The sequence below is a fragment of the Protopterus annectens genome, chromosome 3.part0 (assembly GCF_019279795.1).
Source record: "Protopterus annectens isolate FY-2018-M chromosome 3.part0, PAN1.0, whole genome shotgun sequence".
In the NCBI taxonomy this organism is placed as follows: Eukaryota; Metazoa; Chordata; order Ceratodontiformes; family Protopteridae; genus Protopterus; species Protopterus annectens.
In genome coordinates this window covers 1,210,563,254-1,210,584,589 of record NC_056731.1, presented here as the reverse complement: position 1 = coordinate 1,210,584,589, position 21,336 = coordinate 1,210,563,254, and the positions used below count along the sequence as shown (strand labels likewise).

General features: G+C 39.3%; 1 protein-coding gene across 1 annotated transcript in view; it reads right to left on the bottom strand.

Annotated features, from left to right (window-relative positions):
- RIOK1 (RIO kinase 1) overlaps nucleotides 1-21,336 on the bottom strand; it is a 623,754-nt gene that overhangs the window by 250,477 nt on the left and 351,941 nt on the right. The window lies entirely within an intron of this gene.

The window sequence follows — 21,336 nt, the reverse complement described above, 5'->3', positions numbered from 1 at the left end:
AACATGGAAACACCAGATAAGTCCAAAAAGGTAGTCACAAATAACGTCCATAACACAGGCAGCTCTCTGCAAATAATGACTAAATTCACATTGCAACAAAATGACCACAAATGATACATTTTGAACCAAAATGTTTGGATAATTTTTCTCCTGAAGTATTCAAGTAGTCTGCCCTTCCACTCAAACATATGATTACTCGCTACATTAACTACTGTTTGATTGAGCCTTCTGCAGCTGAGTGACTCTGATGGTGTCTTCTAAAAAAAGAGCACAAAGAACTCGCATGCACTCATTTGAGAGCTGGGTAATGCATGACTACTGTCAAAGCAAGTAGTGATGTTACATGCTGGTATAGGTACACAGTCAGTCTCACACTGCCCAGCTGGAATCCTACTGAACTAAACGGGCAGGTTTGGTATGACATACGAAAACCATAAAGACTACAGAGACCTCCCCTTATTCCAAACTCAGATCAGTGTTTAAAGCACACTTCCTGAAACAAGCCTAGTGCTAGTGCTTTCAAGGAAGGTCATGTTAGCTAATGATTGCATCAGGTATTTCTGTACCTTGCTTTATTCAATACTCACAATATTGACCAAAATTCAACAAATCTTGAATCCCTGAATCTTTCAAAACAGGCTTTAACATGGGCCCTGAAAGAGGGGAGACCCATTTTGCAAGTGTCCTGTTCCAGTCAAATAATTCCACTCCAATAGGTTTTAGTTGACGTTCTGCATGTAGATTAAATAAATTTAGCAAAAGCTGACGTGACATATCCTTCATCTCACTGATACCTAACTCCCATTAGCATCCATCATCATCAACAGACAGGAGGACTGTCTAATTCAGACAAATTGATGGGAATGTAACAAGTATGCACTGTTGAGAGCTCTCAGGAATATTAACTCATTTTGTATGTGTTGTAACCTGCATTAAACAACCTTCTGCAGTATGCAATGGCTGGGTGAATACCAAGCAGAAAAATATTCCCAGAGAATTAAAGCAAGTAGGTGGCTGAATGTTTGAGAAATCAATCAAATGGTTACAGCACAAATGTTCACAATGGGTACATTATTAAAACAGGTACAGATAACAGTTATACATCTTGTCTGACACAGTGGCTTTGATATGCACTGCTCAATGTGCATACAGTTAATTACCTGAGGGCAAAAATAGGTGTACTCAGTGATCCATCTGCATAAGCTAGAGCTAAGCAAACCATACCCATCTGATCAAACCTTAGTTAAGTTGTAGTCAAACTAATTTCAGTCAAATTCTCCTTATCTGAGGAAAAGTCAAAAAAGTTTATTCCTGTTTCTGACTGCAGGCACTGTCATCACATTTTAGATAAAATATGAGTTGATGATGAACATTAAGTAACTGCATCTAGAATGGCTCTCAAGTCTACCTCCTGTTAAAAGGTTCCAGAGAAAGCCACTGCTTTGGCAGAATATGACTCCATTAGTGACTGCAAGGATTTGCCACAGTGAGTGTAACAAAAAAGGAGATAAACTTTGAAATCCAATTAGCAATAGTTTGTTTTGAAACTGGGCTACTGAGCTTGGTTTCCTGGAAGGAAACAAACAACTAGTCAAGTCTTATGGACTGAGTGACTGTAGCTTGTCTAAGCAGAATCTTGAGCCATCCATGCATAGCCACAGAATGTAGGATTCTGCCTCCCTTATTTTGTGAGTTATGAAAGAAAGATGGCCTGATTATAGGACAGCTCATTTACCACTCTGAGGATAAAAGAGGGATTGGCCCTCAAAGACACACTGTCCTTATGGAAGATAAGGAAAGGAGGGGATGTCATCAGGGCCTGTAGTTCACAGACTCTTATCTGAAGTAAGGGCAACTAGGAGTATGGTTTTCCAAGCACAGAACTTGAAAGAGGCAGAGGCTGCTAGCTCAGAAGAAAGAAGAGTGGGTTTTTCAGAACAAAGTTAAGGTCCCAGGAAGGCATAATAGCTTTTCTTAACAGGTTTTAGGTGGAGTACACCCTAAAGAAACTGTTTTATCTCCAGTCTAGACAGAAAAGGAGGATCGAGAGGTAAGCAAGCAGAAATGGCCGAGAGGTGTGCCTTGATTGAGGAGGCCAGCTTTTAAGAGTTCACAAAAATAAGACAGGACAATGGGAGAACCCATTTGTGTATGGTCCTGATTATTAGCATGAGACCAAACAGAAAAATATTTTCCATTTAGCTATGTAACACTTCCAGGTAGTTGGCTTCCTTGCCTCCTGGAGAACCTGAAGCACATCGTCAGAAAACCAATGGCTGAAAGGGAACAGAATCCTATCATCTATAATGTCAAGTTGAGAGATGACAGGTTGGGGTAAACAAGAGAGACATTCTGTTGTGTGAGCAAGTCCACTTTGTGCGGTAGCGTGTGGTGATGACCTCTGGCTAGGTAGTACAGCAGAGGGAACCAATGCTGCCTTGGCCAAAAGGAAGTCACCAATAGGGTCTTTGGTACGTCTCTCTGAACCTTTAATAAGACCTTTGAAAGAAGCAGAAGTGGAAGAAAGGCATTTCAGAACCTTCTCTTCTAAGGAAAGGACATGGTGTCTGTTCTCCATGTATGAGGGCAAGAAGTCCTGGAACATAAGAGAGGAAGTTGTTTGTTGTGGATAGAGGCAAACAAGCCTATCTGTGGGATACCCCATTTATGGGCTATGTTTAGGGAGACCTCAGTGTTCAGCATCCATTTGCGAGGGTCTTCCCTTGATCTGCTTAGAAAATCTGCCAGGACATTGACTTGTAAGGGGATGTTAATGGCTTGAATAGCCAGGTTTGCTTTTGTGGCCTGATTCCACACCATAAGAGCTAGTCTGCATAGCTGATAAAATATGGTTACACCCTGCTTGTTTATATATCACATTACTGTGGTGTTGCCACCTGTAAAAATTCTGACAGATCCATGGCCCAGAAGTGAAAAAAGGTCTGCAGGGCCTGAATTAATGCCTGCATCTCCTTCAGATAGAAGTGTTCTGAGTTCAGATTCTGTGGCCGCTGGCCCTGAACTTTCAGGGGACACATCCATGCCCCCCATGCAACCTCTGCAGCATCTGTGTCTAACTTTAGTTATGGTGTTAGTAGTTTAAATGGTAGGCATGGGTTGAGGTTTACCTGTGATATCCACCACTGGATTTCTTTAAGCAGGGGAGAAGAGGAATCTGTGTGTCCAGAGGATGCAAGGGCTGGGACAAAATGGATTTCAGGTACCACTGGATCTTTATACCAAAAAACACAACTCAAAAACTGTTGAACACCAATGCAAGACTCCACAGCAAGCAATAAACTCCAGAGAATTTATTAAAAATTCACCAACAGTAAGAGCTTTTGTCAAGTAGTACAGACTTCTTCAGATTTCATATTTATAACCCTGCTAATCACATAGCAATTAACCAAATGCACACATCAAACACTTTTTAAAGAAATATTTCACTCTATAAAATATTCATCTAGGATACATGTATATATGTATAAAATATAACTAAATATATATATTTTTTGTTTTTTATTTTTTTACTAGTAAGAGATTAGGGAAGCAGCCTTCAACACTTAAACCAGAACAAAATCTAAGCATTTCAGAAGAGCCACACTAAGACCCCCGAAACTATGTAAAGACAACTTTTATTTTCACATAAATGCTCAGGTAAATACATTTTCCTCCACAGTCTGTGGACGAAAACGTATTTACCTGACCATTTATGTGAAAATAAAAGTTGTCTTTACATAGTTTCGGGGGTCTTTGGAGTGTGGTTCTTCGTGGCCTTCTGAACTGCTTATATTTTGTTCTTTTTTACTTTTTTATTTATTTTCTATCTTTTATCTCTCATATGCTTTCATTTTTAAAACACTGCCTATGCTAATAATATAATTTAGACCAGGCCAAGGTGAAGCTTTCAAGGACAATTGTCACCACAATTCCCTCTGCTCCAAAATAATTGATGGTATGTCCAATAACTATAAAAATATAGGAAAAGGAAAAATGCCACAATGCGGGGCCTGTAATCAGTGCTCCATGATTCTACAGGGACATGAGATTAAGATTAGGAATAAAGTTATTAAGGCTAAAGGTTTCTATAATTGACATACAGAAGGGGTCGTTTATGTGGCACTTTGCAAAGAATGTCCAAGTTTCTATACAGGGAAGAGAGAGAGAGAGAAAATTGAAACAGTGGTTATACGAACACTGCTACGACAAAGTAAGCATAAACTCATGAATGCCCTAGTCAAACATTTGGAGGTACATTGTGATCATGGATTTTTGTTTTTTATCTGAGAGCAAGTGGGAAAACATCCTAGGGATGGTCCTTGTCCAATTATATTGGAGCAGAGGGAATTGTGGTAGCAATTGTCCTTGAATGCGTCATCTTGGCCTGGTCTAAATTATATTATTAGCATAAGCAGTGTTTTAAAAATGAAAGTGTACGTGAGAAAAAAATAGAAAATAAATAAAAAATAAAAAACAAAAAATATATATTTAGTTATTTTTTGTATATATGTACATGTATTTTAGATGAATATTTTATAGAATGAATTATTTCTTTAAAAAGTGTTTGATGTATGCAATTGGTTAATTACTATGTGATTAGCAGGGGTATAAATATTGTAGGTGGGGACAATGTATTTTATTCACTTGGTCTGAAGAAGTCAGTATTACTTGATGAAAGCACTTACTGTTGGTGAATTTTTAATAAATCCTCTTGAGTTTATTGCTTGCTTTGGAGTCATGCGTTGGTGTTCACCACTGGATCTTTCTCATATGGGGCCTGGCAAAGGAGACCACAGGTATATGGCTGCAGCCATGAATTCCAGTATCCTGAGGATTTCTCTTCCAAAGCAAAAATAAATGGGTAGAAGACATCTGAAATAACTGGACAGAGTCTGTACCTTGTCCAGAGGCAGGAAAGCCAAGAAGGCTACTAGATTTTTGGTTGCTTCCAGTGCTGGCTTCATGAAATTTATTGTGAACCCTAGACTTTAGGGTAGGGACATGGCGAATCTGAGATGGAGCAAAAGGGTTGATGGACAGGTTGCCTGTATTAACAGGTCATCCAGGTAAGAGAATATTTAAAATTCCCGGAGTCCTGCAAAAAGCTAAGATTTGGGCCAGGTACTTATTCATCATACTTTTTCTGGGGGCTGTAGAAAGACCAACAGGCAAAACAGAGATGTGAAAAATTGATCAGTAAGTTGAAAGCCTCAGAAATTTCCTCAAGAAAGGGTGGGCTGGAATGTGAAGGCTAAGTGTTCTTTAGATCCAGTGACACCAGAAAGGCTTGTGGAAGTATAAACAGCAGAAGAGATTGGAGGGACACCATCCTGAAAGAGGGCACCTTGAGAAAAGTGTTGAGAGTGGACAGATCCAATACAGGTCTCAATTATCTTTCTTTTCTTGGAACTGGGAAAAGTCTGGAAAAAAAAAACAATTTCCCACATTCTGTTGTGAGGCAGGTTCTATTGTGTCTTGGTATAGAAAACCTTGAATAATGGGACAGGGTAACTTTATCCGATTGTGAGGTGGTGGAATGATGCCCTGAAGGACTTCCTTCCAAGTCATTCTGTAACAGTGTTGAATAACGGAAAGGACCCATTTGTCTATGGTAATGAGTTACAGAAGAGGTGAGTCTTTTGAATGGGGCAGGGAAGTTATTGTAACTGAAGAAGAGAACAAAGACTGACTTGTCTAGGTAGGGAGTCATCACAGATTTAGAATCCCTGTCTGGTTTGTCCTAGAATCTTTTCCTAGTCATTTTCTTGCCTTATCTGGAGGGGGGGGGGGGCTGGACTCCTTGCTGGCAAAGGAAGTAGGATTTGAAGGGCAGTTTTCATTTGCATCTGGGAACCGAAGTAAGGAAAACTTGTCTGCAATCCTTCATCATTTTCCCCGTTCTTACAAGGTTTTAAACAATCCTGACACCAATGCAACAAATGGCACTTGGATACAAAACAAAAATAAACTTTAATCACACCTTAGTCACAAAGCTAAGCACTTTCTTCCATTCGATAAACAAGACTTCATAGAACAGCCAAAATACATTTTGACTCAGTCTTACAAAAGACTTTCTTACATCACATGATTTAATTTAACCAATCGATGCAATATACTAGTTAAAATTAACAAACTACAAATAAAATAAATAAATAATAAATAATTAAAAGGCTTTTAAAGACGTTAAAGGCAATCCTTCTTAAAGAAAAGAACCCTGCATAAAGAACTCACTATACACAAATGTCCAGTTTGCATTCTAAAAAAAAAAACCTTCTCCAAAAACAGCAATCAAACACTATATGATTTGAGTTTTAATATATTAGCTATGGACACAGAATCATTATGTCCTCGCTTATTATAAGCATTTAATTTAATGTGCCAGGACAACGCCCTATTCTGACAAGACCTTCTATGGACCACCATGTGGATTTTTTTTTTTCAATCTTGTCAAGTCCCATAAAAAGAAAATAATTAGTGGGATTTTTCTGAATAAGTTTATATAAAGCATTGTTGCTATTTATATGCTTAATGTTACATATTTATTTAATGGGAAAGTCCGACCTGGAACAAAGCCAATTTTCAGCAGAGTCCCGGGGAGAAACGCTCTAGACACATGTCTTTGTGATGTATACATATAGGTTAATATAGTATTTTTTAAACTTTCTCTCTGTCTCCCCTACATAAAAGCCACACCATAGCTGGAATTTGGTCAAATACACTAGCCCATTAGAATTACAAGTGCAGAGAAAAGATGTTTTAACAAAAATTACATTCAATGTCAGTCTGCTTCACCAAAATATATTGACAATGTGGACAAGAGCCACATTTAAACGTACCCCAGCTTTCATTGGATGAAACCTGACTGGAAAATTCACTACCCTCTAAGAAATTCTTAATGAGCTTCTCTCTTCTAAAAAACGTGTGGTTTAAATCCTATTTTGTCCATGATATCCCCATAATAAGAAAAAACTGTCCAATTTGTTTCCAAAATTCTCCTAATGTCATAATAATCTACAGTAAAAGTTGTGACCATAGAATCCGAACAGGGCTTATTGTTCACATTAAATTCACTCATAGACTTTATCTCAGAGTCCCTAACCAAGGGCCAATATACACCCTTGCTCCTCTCTGATCCCACTTCCTCTTGTACTGCAACTGCGAGTTCATAAGGATAACCTCTTGCCAAAAATAGATTAGTCAGCTTGTCACATTCTAACAAAAAAGTCTCATTTTCGGACACCACTATGGCTAAACGTACAAACTGACCTTTGACGACCCTTTTCTTCCTTTTCAGGGAAAGGCAGCTAGTACAATATAGGACTGAACTGGAACATAACTACCACCCCCCCCCAAATCTGGTTTCATAACTATCAAATTTTTGTTTAAATACAAATCCTTTAAAAAACACCACTCCACAGGAGACAAACTGTAATCTGCACAATTCCGCTTATTATTCACAAAGGCTCTAAAATCATATTCAAACAATTTCTCAAATAATAGCAATGGGGGTGAAAAGACTCTTTCTATACAAGTTAAATCCAGTATCAAAGGTTACCTTCTGGTCCAAAAACATCATTTTAAAATTAAGTTTTCTCATACACACCTTTAAATCAATCACCAGGTTCTCAATACATGCCCTGGTAGTTGGGACAAAAGAAAAACCTTTGCCAACAAATTAGCATGCTCCAGTCCCAGCCTAATATCACTGTAATTATACAATTTAAAATCTCTGTCTGCGTTGGAAATAACTGCAGGTACATCAACACAAATATTCTGAAAACATACACGTTCTTTAAACTTCCTCTCTTCCCACAACATAGCTGGCATTTCTCCAAATATACTAGCCCATTAGAATTACAAGTGCAGTGAAAAGATGTTTCATTTTCAGACTCCATTCTCATTAAACGTACAAACTGACCTTTGAAGGAACAAAAGCGATTAACTTTACCGTGTGGTTAAACTTTAATTTTTTACTTTGTAACCGAGTGCCATTTGTTGCTTTGATGTCAGGACTGTTTTACATGAGATTAAGCTTCCGTGTGTGGGTTACTAGTTTAGGGTTTTAAACAAACTGGCTGCATCACAGCCAAATAAGAGATCCCTATTCAAAGGAGTTTCTAGATGCTTTGCTTTAATGCCCTCAGGGAGGGACTGACACTGTAGCCATGCATACCTTATAATAACAGAACCAGTAGCAGCTGCTCTGGAGGAATTTTCCACTGTATCACAGCTGTAGTTGATGCTACGTCTACACACTTGTGAAGCCGGAGTCACCATAGACATGGCATGTTGCCTATTGACTGGTCCGTCCACAGAAGCCAAGATTTTAAGTTTCCCAATACTGACAGTAAATATTTAAGTCATTTGGATTTGATAATTCAGAACTCTGAGGGCTAGGGTGGAAGAGATATATACATTCTTTATCAATCTATCAACTTCTCTTCTGTCTTTATAGGTTCATATATATATACTAGGGCTAACAACCACTACAGTCTTTAAAAGCCTAGCCATATAAGCCAAATGTATCCCACAAATTAATGTGCCTTAGAGATTATTTTAAGGGGTATATGTTAGTCAGGGCATGATTTAACTGCTGCCTCTGTCCATCAGAGACATAAGTGTCTGACTGGGGTAAATTACTGATTTCCCATCTACTGGTCCAGGGTGTGCTTGAATAGGGTTAGGGAAGAGCTATGCCTCACGTGGATGGTAAGCCTACTCCAGAGAATGGGGATTCTCTCGGATACATACCTGTCCCTCCAGTTTGGACTTAATTAGTCCTCTTACTTGTCTATTCAGTTTGATGAGAGAGATTTCATCATCTCTTTTGGTATTACACTTCCTAAGTTTAGCTATGACTTTTCTTCTTTTGTTGTACAACCTGTTTAATTTTGGATTCCATCAGGGTGTTTTTTTTTTAGTTAACTTCGGGCTTACTCCTGGTAGGCACAACAGCCTCTTCTCACTCACTGATATGGCTGTACTGAGCTTCTGTGAATAATTTCACATAGGCTGCTGTGTTGACAGGTTATCACTTAACAAAAGGTACTTTTTCTTGGAGTAATTACCAGTGTAAATCCTTAGATCTAGTTGTTCTGGTGTTGTTCATTTTGTGGATGTCACAGTGGGATCCAAGTATGTTTTTTTAAGCCAGGCATAAATTGCCTCTTAGCAGTCTGCAGTAAGCACAGTATAGAGATAGGGCTTTGAGGCGAATGGATTACGACATCGTGTTTGTGTTTACACCCTGTATTTTTTCTGTGAGGAACCGATGTGGATGTTCCAGTTGTTGCAAATGCCTAGTCAGGTACATATACAAAGAGGCATTATACTCAATAATAGGTCTGGTTATGGCTGAGTACAGTGGCATGATGACTTCCTTGGGCTTAGATGCCATGCCCTTACTTAAAAGCGGAGTGACAGACTGATTTCTTACAACTTTAGACACCTGATAATTGAAAGTCAGGTTACTATCTACATGAATCCTCAAATACCTGACTACTGTGTCTACATTCAGAGGAGTTTTAACAATGGGGTAGTTTCCTTGGGTGGCTGACTTCCCAAAAGGTACTATTAGGCATTTCTTGGCACTCAGTTATAAGCCGTGGCTTTGCCACCAGTCATTTGTGTTAGTCCTTTTTGTAAGCTCAAGAGAACCACGTGAAGTAGCTGGATTGGACCCACTCAAAAGTATATAAATATTGCAGATAAAATACTCAGTTGTAGTGTAACGAAATCCACTTTATTCACTCCACAAAAACACAAAATGTTCACCAAAGATAAGCACATTTATCTAGCAGGTCTAGACTTGATCTGATGAAGTCCAGACCTGCCAGACAAAAGCACTTATCCTTGGCGAACATTTTGTGTGTTTTTGTGGAATGAATAAAGTGGATTTCGTTACACTACAACTGAGTCTTTTATCTGCAATATTTATATACTTTTGAGTGGGTCCAATCCAGCTACTTCACTTGGTTCTCTTGATTTTTGGTTTGGTTTGTGTTTTATTATTTCATCCTTTTTGTAAGATGTTAGTATCTTGAGGGGTTTCTATGATTGCTCCTAGATTGCAATGATCTGCAAACCTGGTAAGCCACAGCCCTTGACATTGGCCTCAACTTCCAAAAAAAACACATGCTAAAGAGGAACAGACCCAGCACAGAGCCCTGGGGGACACCACTGGTTACTGTCCCCTTTGTGAAGGTGGTCTCTTCAATCCTAACTTCCTGGGTTCTGTCTGTAAACCAGCTAGCTCTCCAGCAAGTTACATAAGGATTTATAGAAATTTCTCCCAAAGCATGCACGTGGTCCAGCTGGCTATGAAACGTACGGAATAATGCTTACAGAGTCAAATGTAAGAATTCACTGTATAAAATCGTTGTCAGGATGAGAAAGAATTTATTTACAAGCGTCGTTGCCAACAGGCTTCATCAGACTAACATCAACCATTGATTTAACTTCATTTAAATACATATACATAAAATGTGATTGGTTATCCATGGTATCTAATTATCACGGCTTGTTGACCGCCTCTGTAGGCATCATAATTAAATGATCACTACTAAAATAGACATTTATAGATCATGCATATTATATAAAACCTCATATCTAGAAAGCTAGTCATTCCATTAAACTACATTTATTCTTTAAAACTTCTTAAAACTTTTTAAAATAAATAATTCATGTCTAGTATCATTCTGATACATTCATAAATCGAAGATATATTCCTTTCATACCTAATCTGTCATATGCTAGATCCAATGAACTCAAGACATTGTTATCTAACATATCTTCATTAAGATTTCAAACAACAGTAGCATAAATTTTTTGCTAATATTAAAATTGTTATGCTTATCTGTTATTCAAAGGAAATAACTCTGGTTAATAACCATAATGTTTCCTTTAACAGTCTCAAAAATAAAAATAAAACAGCATCTGTGCTTTCTTCTGTTCCAGAAGAAACCTATTTAATATTGTTTACAGGGTAGTCGTGCTATATATCTGCTGCTCTTCTGGTTCAGTCTAAGCACATTATTTCACGGCAATCACGTCAGTCTGGCTATACTATCAGGCATGCATGTAATTTATTTGAAACAACATGTCATCTATACATATTGACGAGGCATATACTAAAGCGACAGCGACTTATTTAATAACATATGACATAAGGGGACCAACTGAATTGTCTTCATGACATTGGTCTTCAATGTCATAAACTGTATATAAAAGGAAACAAACACAAACACTAAAACACTGAAATGAAACTACGACCATGAGGTCGAAAAACCAGGGATCTCAATTGAAGACAGGAATGGGCTAACATTAAAAGATATACACACATATATATACATATATATACATTTACCTTATACATACATATTCATACTGTTTTTTCCCCCTGGTCTTGTTCAGATGACTCCACCCTAGATATTTACACTTTTAATGTTAGCCCATTCCTGTCTTCAATTGAGATCCCTGGTTTTTCGACCTCATGGTCGTAGTTTCATTTCAGTGTTTTAGTGTTTGTGTTTGTTTCCTTTTATATACAGTTTATGACATTGAAGACCAATGTCATGAAGACAATTCAGTTGGTCCCCTTATGTCATTGTGCGACATGTTATTAAATAGGAGTCGCTGTCATCGTTTTTAGTATATGCCTCGTCAATATGTATAGATGACATGTTGTTTCAAATAAATTACATACGCATGCCTGATAGTATAGCCAGACTGACGTGATTGCCACGTAAATAATGTGCTTAGACTGAACCAGAAGAGCGTGCAGATATAGCTACGACTACCCTGTAAACAATATTAAATAGGTTTCTTCTGGAACAGAAGAAAGCACAGATGCTGTTTTATTTTTATTTTTGAGACTGTTAAAGGAAACATTATGGTTATTAACCAGAGTTATTTCCTTTGAATAACAGATAAGCATAACAACTTTTAATATTAGCAAAAAACTTATGCATGTGAGCGTAATTTATGCTACTGTTGTTTGAAATCTTAATCGAAGATATGTTAGATAACAATGTCTTGAGTTTATTGGATCTAGCATATGACAGATTAGGTTATGAAAGGAATATATCTTCGATTTATGAATGTATCAGAATGATATTAGACATGAATCTTATTCATTTTAAAAAGTTTTAAGAAGTTTTAAAGAATAAATGTAGTTTAATGGATTGACTAGCTTTCTAGATATGAGGTTTTTATATAATATGTATGATTTATAAATGTCTATTTTAGTAGTGATCATTTAATTGTGATGCCTACAGAGGCGGTCCACAAGCCATTACGTGGATAATTAGACACCATGGATAACCAATCACACTTTATGTATATGTATTTAAATGAAGTTAAATCAATGGTTGATGTTAGTCTGATGAAGCCTGTTGGCGAAAGCGCTTACTACGTTGTAAATAAATTCTTTCTCATCCTGACAACGTTTCGTATACTTTTGATTTTATACAGTGAATTCTTACATTTGACTCTGTAAGCATTATTCCGTACGTTTCATAGCCAGCTGGACCACGTGCATGCTTTGGGAGAAATTTCTATTTTATTACTTTTACAGCACGTTGTCCTTAGCCTTTGGTTATTTGCTGCTCATTTCTGGGATTGTTTATTCACATAAGGATTTATGCCTAATTCTGTGAGTTTGCTTACAATGGTCGAGTATGGTATTGTATTAAATCCCTTAGCTACATCAAGGTAGGCAGTATGCACCATTCTGCCTTCATCCATTGCCTTGGTGACCTTCTCAATGACGTCCAGCAGGTTCAGTGGGCATGACCTGCCTTTGATTAAGCCGAACCGGGTTGGATCCAGTGCATGCAGGTTTCCTATGTCATTGTTAATCATTACCATGATAATTCTTTCCATGGCTTTGCATATGAGACTAGTTGGACTAATGGAGCTGTACTTGTCAGCCAGAATATTTGCTGTATCTCCTGGTTCTGTAAACATGGCTCCATTTACTAAAAGGTTAGCACACTGTCGTGTGCTGCATTTGAGGTTTTGGGACAGAGCTGAAGGCAGCTTCATTGTTGTGTTTGGCCTGGGATTCCATCTCCACTTTAAATTTTGCAGTGTTGGTCTCAAATAGTCCTCTTCATTTTCTATTCAGCTTGTTGAGAGTTTTTACCTTTTTCGGTGTTACGCTTCCTAATTTTAGCTAAGACTTTTTTCTTCTGTTGCACAACCTATTTAATTTTGGATTCCACCAGGGTGGTTTGTTTTTTTTTTTAGCTAATTTTTGCTTACTTCTGCTAGGCACAGCTGCTTCTATGCAGTCACTGACATGGTTGTACAGAGCCTCTATGAATAATTATACACAGGCTTCTGTGTTATCTGGGTTTGGAGGGACTTGAAATTTTGATAGGTTATCATTTAATGAAAGGTAATTTGCATTGGAGTACTTTCTAACTGTTACAGGGTTTGCTGGGGTTACAGAATTGATTCTTATTTCAAATAAATACTTTGTGGTTTGATCATACCAGAGAGGACACAACACTGGAGCGAGATGCAGAGTTCAGCCATATAGGTTATTGAAGGTTTGTCTGTGGCCACTAAATGATCTGCCAAGGGATTCTTGTACAGGAACTTTACATCTTCAGGTACTTTATAGAATCCATCCCACTCAACCCAGAGGGCCATGCAAAAAGGTATGCCTGGGCTTGTTATGCATGAGTCTGAGGCAGGAAAGACATTAGCCTTAAGTGGAATTTTGCTATCACCAGGGATGATGCCAAGATTCAAAGGCAAGATAATTGGCTTTACTAATTGGCTATGTAGCTGGTGTCATTCTAAGGGGATCCAGCATGTGACAGCTTGGGATAAGATGGCTGACAAGTCTTCCTGCTTTGCCCTCACCTCTATTACCAAGGATTTCACATACTGAGTAAAGTCTTTGCTGTCCCTATAGTGCCTATCAGATAGACATGCCAACCTAGTAAATTCTAATTTGGAACACATTAGTGTGGCTCTACTTAATGCAAGGAGTCTTATCAAAAAAATGCCCAAAACTTGAGGCTTTCCTGCAACTTGAGTACATTCATATACGTATAGTTACGAAAACATCATTTCAGAGCAATGAAAGTTCTCCCTCTGTTCCAGAGTATAATGCCTATCATGTCTTCACACCCACTGACATTTGTGGGGGAGTATCAGTATTTGTCAAGGATATAATCATTTCATGGCAGATTCTTTGGGATTCCATGTAACTCCAAAACCCCCTAAACAAGGCTAATTACCACTTCATAGCTAGCTATAGAACACCCTCTAGGTTCTCCTTCTGAGCATGATAGCTATATTTAATGCATTAGCTTAAAATGCCATTAAACTCAAGACCTTTCTACTAGGGTCTTCCAACTATCCATCAATAAACTGGCTGACCTACACTGTCAATGTTTGGCATGCCCAGCACTTCCTTGACATTATAACTGCTAATTTCCTTTCACAAGCAGCTAACCATACTACTAGAGGCCCCAATATTCTGAATCTAGTCCTCGCAAATATGGCCACTTCTTCCACAGCTCTACATGTACCATCATGTCTTATTAGTGGATTTTCCCGGTGAACAAATGCAATAAATAAATAAACGAATAAATTAAATCAGACCACAATTTAGTAACATTTTCCTTTGAAACTGGCGGTATTTCCATTGTACATAGCTCTGTGTTTAGGGGCTTATCAAAAGCAAACCTTCTTCACTTGTTGACTTAAATAAACTCTGCTGTAATCCTGCTCTAAAGGATCTTATTGCTAAACCTGCTATCTATGCCTCAGACTTCTAGTCACATTTAAATATTTGCTTTGATTAGGCAGTCTCTATCCACAACAAATATAATGAGGAGCTTAAAAAAATAAACACGTAGTGGAACACCCATATATAAAAATTATATAACAAAGGAAAGAAACGGCTTAATTCTTATAACAGATCTCATTCTACTTACCTTAAGAGCACATTAAGCAAGCTAACAAAGAGCTTAAGGGAACCATTAGGAAGCTCAAAGCTAAGTATGAAGTTAAAACAGCTACTAAAACAAAAAATAACTGCAATTTTTCTTTATGTTACGAAATTAAGAACCAACACCTAACAGTGTTCGGAGCTAATCAACAACACTACTATACTTTCTGAACCAAAGGAAATAGCCAATATTCTATCTAACAAATTTAACACAAGTTTTACTGTACACACAACTATATCCTACAGGATCCTCAACCTCATCCAGCCCCTTTAATTATTATGGAGCAAGTTCTTTTAGCCCTTTCAAAAACTACAAAAAATGTATCCACGGGTCCTAACAACATACTACGTTGCCTGATCCATTAGTGCCAAATATGGCCTTTTTGAGTCCCTACTTAAACTCTTTAATATAAGCCTTTCTGCTGTTTACACTCCTGAAGGGTGGAAAACAGGTACTGTAATGTCATCAAATAATGGTGGCCCAACCACAGACCCCGGTAACTATAGACCCATTTTTCTTTCTAGCCTCATATATAAAGCTATGGAGCACATTTTATGGTACTTCATTAACAGAGACATTGAAAATCTCTCAACCCTGGACACTCATCAGTTTGGCTTTATCAATGGAAGGTCCTACCTCTAACTTCATTAATTTCTTTGAAAAAGTAACCAAAGTAGTGGATAGTGGTTATGCAGTGCGTACAGCATATCTATACCTGGCACAGGCCTTTGACATTATTTCCCATGCAAGCATTACTGGCAAACTTGTAAATCCTTATACTGTGTGACAGGTAGCTAACTGGTTGTTTGACAGAGCCCATGTAGTTAGAGAAGCAGATGCACTTCTGAAAGCAAAACAGTTGCCAGTGGTGTACCACAATGGTCATTTAGGCCCTTTCCTATTTGGCCTACATTTCTCAGACCTTCAGGCCAGCACTTCTGGCCTATGGTTAACTACGTTTGCAGGTGACTATAAATTTGGTGCTGTTACTAGATCTTAAACTGACTCACAATTGCTCGGACACTGCTTAGACCATGTTAACAATCAGTACAAGATTAACAGTCTCAAATTAAATGTAAAAATGCAGCACAGTTCCTTTTTGTAAACAAAACAGTTTCACTTGCTGTACAGGAGATGCAATAAGGCACTGCTGTAAGGGATCTGCATACTCTTGTTGATAATTCCTTACTTGCCCATCACATCTCCAAAGTAGTTTGGAAAGCCTTTTATCTGGCCCATCTAATTTCCAGAGGCATCTCCACTATATCCAAAGAAGTTTTAATTCCCCTTTACTCATATCTTATCAGACCCATTATTGAATATACACACCTTTTGGCATGTATCTATAAACATATAGCACAACTTCAGAGACCTCAGTGATTCATAACTAAAGAGATCAGTGGCCTCAAAAATCTTGGGTATCAAGAGAGACTGGCAGCCCTTTCTCTATACTCAAAGTCTTTTCTGTGGAGATCTAGGTCTAGCCTTTTGTGCCATAAAAGATTCAACATTATTTGATCTCCTATTCTTTCGATAAACTAACAATACATCAAATACTTAGTTAAGGAAAGTAAACCTTCATCCACAGATAAACAGTACATGGTGGGTGTGATAAGATTCTCATCCCAATGTATCCCTCACCTCTAGAACAAACTTCAAATACAGGTCAAGCAGAGTAGCACCCTTAGCACCTTCAAAGTAAACCAAGATAACTGGATGGGCAGTTTCAAATTATCTCTTGATCTATCTTGTCTTGCCCTCCTTAAGGCTACAGGGAAATTTTGGAAAGCTTTTTTTTTTTGGCTTGGCTTGAAATAGTTTGCAGACCAGTTGCCTAGTACTTACCTATGAAGGCCTTTTAGGGGCTGATGACAGAATCAGGAGCAGTGGGAATAGATGAAAAAGGCCTCCAGGACAGGAGGAACCAGAACAGGAATGCCTGCCTCTAATACTTTTTTTGCATATCAGAAATCTTTTTTCATTCCTATTCACAATGTATCATTGTGTTACAGATGGTTTGCCCAAATTAAGCATATTCAACAGGGGAATCAGGGAAAAGGTAATCATTAGCAAGTCCACTTGGCCTGGAGAATGGATGTAAGAATAGTAGGCAAAGGAGTGGTTTTCAGAGTCTGAATCCACCTCCTCATCCTCAGAAGATTATTCTAAATGTCTCTTTTGGGATGTAGCAGTATGATTCAAAAGATGGTGGCTTGAGTGCCATTATGGAAGAGATCCATCCACTCCTTTTCCTTGGATGTCTGGGAAGAGGAATTTTTAGTTTTCTCTTTGTAGGTGTGATGTCCGCTTTCACTTTTCCAAGACACTGAGGTTCCAACTCTTGATGTACCTCAATAAGAGACACTGGTATTTCCTCTGTAACTAAAATTTTAAGTACAACTTTGGGTCCTTCATAGAGAATTATACTGCATTCCACCCAACTCACCAGTGTTGGAAGCATCAGTTGTTTCAGAGGTCTGAACCTCAGATGTCATACTGGCCTCTGGAGAAGCTGTGGTAGTAGCCATCTGAGAAGGCATGAGGCACACTGAGGGTTCCAAGACTTCAGTCAGTCTCTGACATGGATGCACCCACTGAACAGGCATAAAATTGGGCCTAGGCCTCTTAAATTTCTTCTTTGGTACAGGAGGGATGTCAGGAATGGTAGGGTATGTCATCTTAGCCTGGGTGAGGCTTTTAAGGCACAGGGTTTCCAAGTACATACTGAGGAAAGAAAGTCATGTCCGTAAGATTTTAAGTACAAAGGACTGACAAATTATACAATTTTTATAATCATGCTCTGCATTTAAACAAAAGAGGCAGTGGAAGTGGAGATCCTTGTATTAAATCTGCTGACCACAATCATACTTTCTCCTCCTAGCTGATATCTAACAAAGTACCAAACACCAACACTAGTTAACCAGCTGAGCACTTATATGAATCAGTGAATGCCAGCAATACCAAATACCACTAGCAGAACAGACTGACAGATGAAGGACTTGCATTCAGACCAGCAAAGAAAGAATCTGGGGTTTTACGCTCTTACAGCCACTTACATATACTTAAGCCAAAAGGATTTGGGTCATATATTGGAAGTAAGGCACTACAAAAGGTTTTGGCTTTGGTAACCCATCTGGATGTCGAAGTTATCTGGTTTTCGAATACTGCATCATTGCTCTAAGCAAGGACATCCTTATATACCAGATGTGACCACTGAAATAGTTGAGATCTTTAGGGAGATGAAACTCCCTCAGTCCTTAATGCTAAGCAGGCATGAACAGATTCCCTCTTCTTTCCAAAGGAGGAGCAGCCACAGAAAACTATTTGTGGAGTACAGTCTGAACCTGCTCTCCTTGAGATCTTCGACGACTACCAAAGTCCTGAAGCAGCTTTCTTGATGGGAAACATCATAAGAACTGACATACTAGACAACTCTGGCCATGTACAGAATCCAGCGTCCTTGTTGACGAGCCTCAAAGTTGAAATAAATTCTTTCGGTCTTGATGGGTGCTCAGCAATACTGTACAGTGCCCTGTAGGTTCTACCTCCAAGAAGTAGCAGGGATGTCAGAGGAAAGTACAGTTTTGTACCTACCATAAATGTAGATGTCCGATAGACATGCAACTGCAGTCATAACATGTGGGTTGTCCTGCCTCAGGCAGCCCTCGGTCGGCCGGATTCCAAAGTCTGGGTCCGACGTCAGCTGATGTCGCACTTCTCTCCGATGTCAGAGCGGCTGGAGTACATAAGCATCAGCTGACGCCATTTTCTTCAGTGTTTCTTGCCCCAGATGCCAGGTGCCCTCCAAGGAAGGCTGTAATCAAATTGGAAGACAAAAACAAGATTCCAAACAAATAAATGAGCAATAAAACAAATACACCATAACAGATATCCCCAGCTAAGAGTAACAGGGATAGGAGTGGACCCTAGGCATAGAGGGGTATGGAGGGAGACTGCAGTTGCATGTCTATCGGACATCTACATTTATGGTAGGTACAAAACTGTACTATGTCCTTCAAGAATGCAACTGCAGTCATAACATGTGGGTAGAATACCATAGCTTAGCCGGGGGAGGAGGAATGCTCTAGGAAAAAGATGGTGTGGCAATCAAACCTTGCAGGACTGCCGAAGCAAAGCCTGCTCTGGATCTGGAGTATAGAGGGAGATTGTAGTGTTTGGAGAATGTATGCACGGAGCTCCATGTAGCAGCTTCTAGAATGTCCTTGATAGGCACCCCTCTTAAGAATGCTGTAGAGGTGGCTGTAGCTCTGGTGGAATGTGGTCTGACATTGGCTGGAACAGTCTTTCCATGAAAGGAATAACAGAATCTGATGCAATGTCCAATCCATTTAGAAATAGTCTGTTTTGAAATTGCTTTTCCTTGGACTGCAGGGGCGTAAGCTACAAAAAGTTGTTCAGACTTCCTACTGGCCTTGGTTCTGTCCAGGTAGTATCGAAGTTGTCTGTGAATGTCCAAGGTATGCAACAGTCTTTCCCCCTTATTCTCAGGATTGGGGAAGAAAGCAGGCAGATGAATGGCTTGATTTAAAGAAACCCTAGATACCACCTTTGGCATAAAAGTAGGGTTGATCCTTAATGAGACCCTGTCTCTGTGAAAAATAATAAAGGGTGGTATTGCCATTAGGGCCTGTAGCTCCGAAATCCTTCTTGCTGAGGTAATTGCCAACAGGAAAGCTGTCTTCCATGAGAGAAATTGCAAGTCAACTGAAGCTGCTGGCTCAAAAGGAGGTAGGGTCAGTTTTTCTAAGACAAAATTGAGGTCCCAGGCTGGCACCGGGCCTTTCTTGGTGGCTTAATGTTCTTGATTCCCTGAGGAATTGCCTTAGTAAGGGGTGAAAAAAACAGGAGGATCAGTGTTGTATCTAGCTGAAATAGCAGATGCATGTATCTTTATGGAAGAATATGAGAGGCCGTTCTTTAACATATCTGCCAAATATTCCAAGATGAGTGGGATGTTCAGCAATGATGCATCATGTCCCTTGCTGGTATTCCAAATGCTGAATCTTTTCCACTTTGCTAAGTAAACCTTTCTGGTGGATGGTCTTCGAGCCTCTGTTAGTATCCGCTGAACTTCCTTGGAGAGATAAGCTGAAGTTATTTATGGGATCTCCCAGGCTGTTAGCTGCAGTGTCTGAAGATTTGGATGCAGTGTTTCGAAATTGTGTTGAGTCAAAAGTAGAGGCCACTGGGGAAGGGCCCACCTCCTGGTGTGACATATGCTCCGTAGTAGTGGGTACCAGTGTTGTCTTGGCCAGTCCGGAGCTATTATGATTCCCTTGGGTTTCTCTGCTTTGATCTTTAGTAATACTGAGGTCATCAGTGGCAGAGGTGGGAATGCATAGATTGCAAGGGAGTTCCAGTTGAATGAGAGGGCATCTGTTTTCCAAGCTTTTGGATGGTATGTCCTTGTGCAGAATTTTGGTAGAAGATGGTTGAGGTGAGAGGCAAATAGGTCCACTTCTGGCTTGCCCCATGTCGAAGTGAGTTGTCTGAAGGCGTTCGGATGTAACCTCCACTCGTGTGGATCTGTGAAATTCCTGCTTAGGCTGTCCGCCAACACATTGTCTTTTCCTGGAACAAACTGGGATTGTAACTGGATGTTTAGGCTCAGTGATTTCTCCCAAAGCTGCATTGTCAGTCTACAAAGAGGGTAAGAGTGGGTGCCCCCTTGCTTGTTTATGTACCACATCACAGTGGTGTTGTCTGTCCGTATCATTAAATGGCCTTGCTGGAGTTGGTGTTGAAAGGCCTCGATGGCATGCATTACTGCCAGCATTTCCTTTTGGTTTATATGCAGATGTGTTTCCTTTGGAGACCATTGTGCTTGTATACACCTGCCTTCCATGTGCCCCATCCAAGGTCTGAGGCGTGTAGTCATGGTCTGTGTTATCTGTGGTTTTTTGAATGACATACCTGTGTTTGCCTGGCTCACCGAGGCCCACCATAGGAATTCCTTTTGTAGGCATGGAATGAGTGGTATGATTGTCTCCAAGTCGTTGCTGTGTTGAGACCAAATGCTTTTTAGGTACCATTGAAGCTTTCTCATGTGTAGTCTTGCGAATGGAACCAGGAGAATGCAGGATGCCATGTAACCCAGGGCCTGTAGGAATCTCCTTGCAGTCATCTGGGTGAGTTTTGCTAGACCTTTGAAGTAATGAGTTAACTTCTCTTGCTTGTCTTCTGTCAGGTAAGCCATCTGAGATGCTGTGTCTAGTTTGGCTCCTAAGAAGATTATTTGCTGGGATGGCTGCAGTCTTGACTTTTGGAAGTTGACTGTGTATCCCAGAGCTTGAAGTAATCGTATGACATAATCCAGGTTTGTTGTCAACATCAATTTGTCGTCCGC